General features: G+C 48.3%; 1 long non-coding RNA gene across 1 annotated transcript; it reads left to right on the top strand.

The window, feature by feature from the left end:
* Window positions 1–219: 219 nt before the first annotated feature.
* Window positions 220–4,895, top strand: LOC142861907 (uncharacterized). The gene is made up of 2 exons (XR_012913010.1): window positions 220–611; window positions 1,471–4,895. It is a non-coding gene; the product is annotated as an uncharacterized LOC142861907 (long non-coding RNA).
* The last annotated feature ends 349 nt before the right edge of the window (window positions 4,896–5,244 follow it).

The following is a 5,244-nucleotide window of genomic DNA, read 5'->3' as shown; positions in this document are numbered from 1 at the left end:
CCACACCTGGCTAATTTTTAAAATTTTTTTTGTAGAAACAGGGTCTGACTATGTTGCCCAGGCTGGTTTCAAATTCCTGTCCTCAAGTGATCCTCCTGCATCAGCCTCCCAAAGTGCTGGGATTGCAGGTGTGAGCTACCACATCCAGCCTACGAAGCTTTCTGATGGACACCTAGAAGAGGGATTACTAGGTTTTATAGAGTATTTAACTTTATGAGATGTGGGGCGCGGTGTCAACGCCATTACAAGTTGGCGCCTGTTTCCGGCTTTGCCTAGAGCAGCTAACAAGTTCAGCGCACGCATAATTGTCGGTTGCCCTGTGGCGCGAGAATGCAAACAAAGGGTCCTGATATGGGCTAATGCTTTGGTGGCTCGACAGTTGAGCGGCCTATCGCAGCTTAGGGGTTGTACTTCTGGGGTATATAGCAGCTTGCACGCTGCCGGGCTGGGTCTTCCGCATTATGTAAGTTTAAAGGGAACCCCATTAAAGCACGGTCAGAAGAACTCCTGTTGCCGCGTCTTCCTTGCTGGCGAGGCGGGCGCGACAAGTGGTGCCGAAACCCGGGACCTCGTACAACTTTGAAGCACCAGCGGAGACGACCTCGACAGAGGTGAGTTCAGAACTGACGTGTGGGACGGCCAAAACTCCCCTGCTTCCAAAAATGGGTAATATTCTGCTGCGGCCCTTTTTGTGGCCTATTATCATAAAATGCCTGTATGATGAGACTTCAGGCCCGCGCGTAGCAGCTAGCCAAAGTGCACTGAGTGACTTGCAAGACGCAAGCTCAGAGAGAAGCAGTAAGGGAAGGACCGCGGTAAAAGGTGGAAAAAAGAAATATAGAGCTAAAAAAAGGAAGTGTAAAGCGCTAGAAAAGAAAATGCAGGGAGGGAAAGCGCAGCCCGACCTGCTTGACTGTGACCCCTTATCAGATTTTGACAATCTTCACTTATCTGACACTGCTGACTCTGAGGCAGACTGTGAAAATAGCCCAGAGTCAGATGAGGAACTAGAAAAGAAAGAGGAACCGGTTTTTCAGGAAGCGGCAGGTTGTGAGCGGTACCGCCCACCTCCGCATGCCCCGCCTTGGGAAGGGCTGGGTTTTTCTTGGGGGCTGCTCGCCGCTGGGGATCCTCTGCCCATACCCTGGAAAACAGAGGAGCCAATGTGGGTACCTCAGTGGCCCTTACCCTCTGAAAAGTTACTCGCGGCCCATAAGCTAGTGCAAGAGCAGCTTACTCTTGGGCATCTTAAACCCTCTCATTCTCCTTGGAATACTCCTATTTTTGTGATTAAGAAAAGGTCTGGTAAATGGAGACTGTTGCATGACCTTAGAGCGATTAATGCCCAGATGCAGCTTATGGGGCCTGTTCAAAGAGGACTGCCCCTTCTCTCAGCTTTGCCTAAACATTGGAGTCTAATTATCTTGGACATTAAAGACTGTTTTTTCTCTATTCCCTTGCACCCTCAAGATAAAAGCAGATTTGCATTCACGCTTCCTTCCATAAACCATGAGCAGCCTGATGCAAGATATCAATGGCAGGTTTTGCCTCAGGGCATGGCTAACAGTCCCACTATGTGCCAACTTTATGTGGCCTCAGCTATCCAGCCGGTTAGGCAGAAGTTTTCAAAGGTAAGAATTATACATTATATGGATGATATTCTCTTGTGTCATTGTGATAATGGCGTACTTCGCCAAGCTTATGCGTCTCTCCAGGCTCACTTAAGGGAAAAAGGCTTGCTGGTCGCTCCAGAAAAGGTGCAAGAGGGAGAAGTAGGCGCGTTTCTTGATAGTAGCATTCTCCCTGACAAAATTGTGCCTCAAAGACTGTCCATCCGAAGAGATGCCTTAAAAACATTAAATGATTTCCAAAAACTGCTAGGGGATATTAATTGGCTTCGACCTTTTTTATGTCTTACCACAGCAGAACTAAAGCCATTATTTCAGATTCTAGAGGGAGACTCACACATCACGTCTCCTAAAACTTTGACTCCTGAGGCCCTTAAGGCTCTTCATAAGGTAAAAAAAGCCATTCAAAAGGCGCAACTAGTGCACATTCAACACCATGATCCTTTCTCCCTCTGTGTACTCCCTTCTCCTACGCTCCCTACGGCAGTGCTTTGGCAGGATAGTCCCCTTTTATGGGTGCATCCTCAAGCCTCTCCAAGAAAGGTGATTGGCCATTATCCTACCTGTGTGGCCAAAATAGCTTTAAAGGGTATTAGTTTAGCTGTGTCCCATTTTGGGCGTCACCCTGATAGCCTAATTTGTCCATATACTGCCAATCAGGTAAACACCTTATGTGCCAATCTTGATGCATGGGCCATATTGAGATGCACCTTCCCAGGGAGCATTGACAACCATTATCCCAAACATGCCTTATTGCAGTTTGCAATGAGAAACGAGCTTATTTTCCCAAAAGTAACTTCACTGCAACCTTTGGTTAATGCCTTGGATGTGTATACCGATGGCTCTAAGACGGGTATTGGGAGCTATGTCATTCAGGACAAGGTGTATACCAAACAGTTTAACTATTCTTCTCCTCAGCTAGTAGAGTGTGCCGTAGTCGGTCTGGTTCTCAGTACCATCACTGAACCTATCAACATCATCTCAGACTCCTTTTATGTGGTCAACGCAGTTAAACAGTTAGAGAACTCCTTTCACATTCTTGCCAAGAGTACAGTCTTTTCTGTATTTACAAAAATTAAAAATGCTATTCAAAATAGGAAAAACCCATTTTCCATTCAGCATATCAGAGCTCATTCCTTGTTACCTGGACCTATGGCTGCGGAAAATGCTATGGCAAATCGCGCCACTCGCGCCCTCTGGGTGTCTGATGGCCACGCCGCCGCCATAGACTTTCATAAACTTTATCATGTGCCAGCTAAAACCTTACGACTTAAGTTCAGCATCACACGTGCAGATGCTCGTGAGATTGTACTGCAATGTCCAAGTTGTGCTCCTTATCGCACTATTGTTCATACAGGCATAAATCCTAGGGGTTTGCGTCCTCTACATATGTGGCAAATGGATATAACTCATGTCCCATCCTTTGAAAAGCTTCAGTATGTTCACGTGTCTGTTGACACGTGCTCAGGCGTCCTTCATGCCACGCCTCTGGCTGGAGAAAAGGCAAGTTACGTTATCATTCACTGCCTAGAAGCTTGGGCAGCCTGGGGCAAGCCCCAGATTATTAAGACAGATAATGGCCCGGCTTATACCTCAAAATCTTTTCAGCAGTTTTGCACTCGCTTGGGTGTGGAGCACCGTACCGGTCTTCCCTACAACCCTCAAGCGCAAGGCATCGTGAAACGTGCTCACGGCACGCTCAAAATGTACTTACAAAAACAAAAAGGGGGAGATGCCCTACAGCTAGGGCTATCACCCAAAGGACGCATCTCCTTTGCTCTCTTTACTTTAAATTTTTTAAATTTAGATGTCAAAGGACGTTCGGCAGCAGACAGGCATGTCATGCCTGCTCCGCCACAAAAAGAATTAGTGAAGTGGAAAGATGTGTTGTCTAACCTATGGAAAGGCCCGGATCCAGTGTTAATGAGATCCAGGGGAGCTATTTGTATTTTTCCACAGGACCAGGACAATCCCATCTGGGTGCCCACGCGGCTGACCAGAACGGTGCAGCAGCCTCCAGAGCAGCATGGGGACCCAGTGGCTACTCCTCCTGACGACAGCATGGATGATCGCGAGGACGGCAGCGGAGCCACGCTGGAGGATCCTGTCAGTGCCTCCTCTGCCGATGCCTGTGACACATAACTCACCAATTTTCCCTCGCTTCTTTTCTACTAATGTTTCCCTGGACACTGCGTACATGCCGTTGGACACGCAGAGTAGTAAACTGGAGGAAATAGATCCTTCTCCTTGAAGAGGACTTTGTGTTTTGTGTGGGGTTAACGGAAGCTGCACGGACTTGGCCCCCCTGTCCATTGGTGGCTGGGGGTATGGCAAGAAATGCTAGTTTCGCATGAAATCTTAGCGACTCTTTTAAAGGTTCTGTGAGGGTGATTGCGGGAGGGCGAAACGCGACCTTTGCCCCTACACCTGTCTGGGTTTGGCCCCCGTTTATCTGGGTGGTATCCACAAAAAAACCCTCTGGTACACATGTGAACTGTTCCTCTAATACGTGCAATTATACATTGTGTTGGAATGCCATGTCTCACCCCTCTGCTATTGTTACCTACTTGCCTAGATACATTCCTGTTCCTGTTGAAGCTCCTAGCTCTATGACTTTGTTTCGGTCTTGCAGCCACGGACCATGTGGTATTGGCACAGACATTTGCTGCGCTTGAACTGAGACAGTCTGCACAGGTGTGGTTGACCATGCTAAAAGGTTAGCCTAGTTTTGGGTTGCACCCGCTCCTACCCCCAGGTATTTTAGCAGACATGGCCTTTGCACTCTGAGGGGTCTCTCCCATTGCACCAAATAAGGCATGTCTCCTATCCCACAGCCAGCCTTTGCACACCTCCGAGTTGTGCTCATTGCACGAGGATAGGTGGTTGCTGGTGAAAGTGAGGCTCTGCAACCTTGATCGCACAGTCGAAGGATGGTGCTGAACGGTTGCTCAGCTCTCATTAAATTAATAAAACAGGGGGAGATGTGGGGCGCGGTGTCAACGCCATTACAAGTTGGCGCCTGTTTCCGGCTTTGCCTAGAGCAGCTAACAAGTTCAGCGCACGCATAATTGTCGGTTGCCCTGTGGCGCGAGAATGCAAACAAAGGGTCCTGATATGGGCTAATGCTTTGGTGGCTCGACAGTTGAGCGGCCTATCGCAGCTTAGGGGTTGTACTTCTGGGGTATATAGCAGCTTGCACGCTGCCGGGCTGGGTCTTCCGCATTATGTAAGTTTAAAGGGAACCCCATTAAAGCACGGTCAGAAGAACTCCTGTTGCCGCGTCTTCCTTGCTGGCGAGGCGGGCGCGACAATGAGAAACTTCCAAACTGCTTTCCAAAGTGAGTATGCCATTTTAGATTCCCACCGGCAATGCATGAGAGTTCCTGTTCCTACACATCTTCACAAGAATTTTGTCTTATTTTTTTATTTATTTTTTTAAGACAGAGTCTCACTGTGTTGCCCAGGCTAGAGTGAGTGCCGTGGCATCAGCCTAGCTCACATCAACCTCAAACTCCTGGGCTCAAGCAATTCTTCTGCCTCAGCCTCCTGAGTAGCTGGGACTACAGGCATGCGCCACCATGCCTGGCTAATTTTTCCTTTATATTTTCAGTTGGCC

Source organism: Microcebus murinus, chromosome 18 (genome assembly GCF_040939455.1).
Source record: "Microcebus murinus isolate Inina chromosome 18, M.murinus_Inina_mat1.0, whole genome shotgun sequence".
Taxonomy (NCBI): Eukaryota; Metazoa; Chordata; class Mammalia; order Primates; family Cheirogaleidae; genus Microcebus; species Microcebus murinus.
Note: the sequence above shows the minus strand (reverse complement) of the source record. Positions and strands in the feature narration are given on the sequence as shown.